Source organism: Olea europaea, unplaced genomic scaffold (genome assembly GCF_002742605.1).
Source record: "Olea europaea var. sylvestris unplaced genomic scaffold, O_europaea_v1 scaffold1137, whole genome shotgun sequence".
In the NCBI taxonomy this organism is placed as follows: domain Eukaryota; kingdom Viridiplantae; phylum Streptophyta; class Magnoliopsida; order Lamiales; family Oleaceae; genus Olea; species Olea europaea.
The window spans coordinates 104,720-107,009 of NW_019228757.1; positions in this window are offsets into that span (position 1 = coordinate 104,720).

A 2,290-nucleotide genomic window follows, 5' to 3' on the forward strand; every position below is an offset into this window, starting at 1 on the left:
ATCCATATCCATGAAGGATACGTACTCAAGTATCGACTCCTTGAGGAACTTCAAATCTTCCTCTGAAGAAGCAGCAGGATGATTAGATGGAGCAGGGCGAGACGTCTGGACTTGCCCCCAGGAAGCGAATAAGTCTTGGATAGAACGCACAATTTTGTTAGCATCCTGCAAAGAAAATTGCCAATATTAAAGATCCTCACTACAACGAACAAGATGGAAATAGGAGTGAAGCAAAGACTACCTCATCAACAATCGTAGAAGATGGCATGCCCTCAGCCAAGCTTGCCACCAACGACTCCTCCATTCGTGAGGACTTCCCCTTATCTGAGCGAGAAGATGTTGCCACAACGGGCGGACTCACAGGAGTATCTGCAAAACTCAAGAGCAACAAATCAGGAACCAATAACACAAGCAAAGGTAAGACATCAAAAGACTGAATTACCTTCTGCTTCAATGTTTGGGGGGTCGACGCCCTGGTAAGAAGGTGGCTCATCCATGGGTTGTGATGAGGACTCTGGGACTGAAGATGTCTCTTTAAGTGGAGCACCCTCATCAACCAGTTTGGATGAAGTAGCCTCAGCAGAGGATGATGGAGCAGGAGCTGTCGACGTTAAAGCTTTTGAAGGAGAGGCTGAGCTTTTCTGAGAAGTCCAAAAGATCATCAGCACACAGAAAAGTTTCAAATGTGGAAAAGTATACTTGTGAGTAAACTAATTTAATACCTTCCTCCTGACGATAAGAGGGGCATCATCATCATCATCAACATCATCCTCCAGAATGGGAGATGCTGAAGCTGGCCGTTTGCAGCTTGGGGCACTCTTGGCCGTAGTAGGCTTGGCAGGGAGAGAAGAAGATGGATGAGCAGACTGTTTAGTGCGACGAGAAGGAGAAGGACTCCGAACGGACAAAGGAGTGGCCAAAACAGGAGGAGGAGAAGAAATGCTCGGTTGGTCTAATGAATGAAAGGCACGATTGGCGTCAGTCGCAAATAATCTGCGCTTCATCAACGACCAGAGTTGTTCAAAAAGAGGGTGAATGGCGTGGCTAGAATTGAAAGGGGCTAATGAAAAATGGCTGGTTAAAAGAAGATTACGAGTATCTATAGCCTCTACCTCCGCCTTATTAATGGTATAAAAATGGTCAACTAAGTTCCTTGAATAGCAAGGGGGAACAGGCCAAGTTTGGCCGAAACCAAGCTGACGAGCAAAAAATTGGGGAGCATAAATCTCTACCCCCGCCTTGGCATTGGTCCCAGTTAGAATATCATGAAATAGCTCCCTCCCGGTTAAAAACTGGATCCAAATGAGTAGGGAGGTGCTCGCGCTATCTATAGTGGAAGGGGGATGTACATAGTTTGGAGTCAAAAAAGGAGGAAAAGGAAAAAAGGAAGGGATTGAATCTAAAGAGTAAAAGAATGAAAAAATGTCCCTTCTGGACATATTTACAGAAGCTAAGGGCTCCATGGCTAGCCCATAACAGCTAGCAGAAGAGCTAGAGATTGATGGAGCACCAAGCAATGGAAAATAGGATCTCAACCACAGTTGAGTGAACCAAAGAGGTCCACTGCCAGTGGGAGATGCACCATTCTTCAATTGAGCTTGAAGAGAGGCCATGCCTCTATAAAGGGCAGCCAAAAACAAAGAACATAAATTCAAAGGCCTGCCACGCGCCAATTCGTGCGCTATAGGTAAATAACTCAGGGAGGGCTTTATGCTTGGCACACACAAAACATATTTACAAAGCCAAACTAGAAGGAAGGCCACTCGCTCAGCATGGAAAGGTTCAGTGCTCGAATGATTGTGAAGGGTTTGCAGGCTTGAATAAGAATCGGTGTAATTTTTACCAAACTTTGGGGCGCCACCAGAAACCANCATGTATTCTTTCATGGATGGGTATTCAGGATACAATCAAATTTATATAGCTGAAGAAGACATACACAAAACTGCCTTTAGTTACCCTGGGTCTCTAGGATGTTTTGAATGGGTGGTTATACCTTTCGGCCTAAAAAATGTAGGGGCAACTTATCAAAGGGCAATGAATTTAATCTTTCATGATATGATAGGCAAGTTTGTTGAACTGTATGTAGATGACATAGTAGTCAAGTCCATTAAAGAAGAAGACCATTTCGAACAGTTAAGATATTCATTTAAGCGAATGAAGCAATATAACCTAAAGTTGAATCCCTTGAAGTGTGCATTCAGTGTTAATGCAGGGAATTTTCTTGGTTTCTTAGTACACAAGAGAGGGATTGAACTTGATAAAAATAAAGCGAAGGCTATTTTAGAAGTCA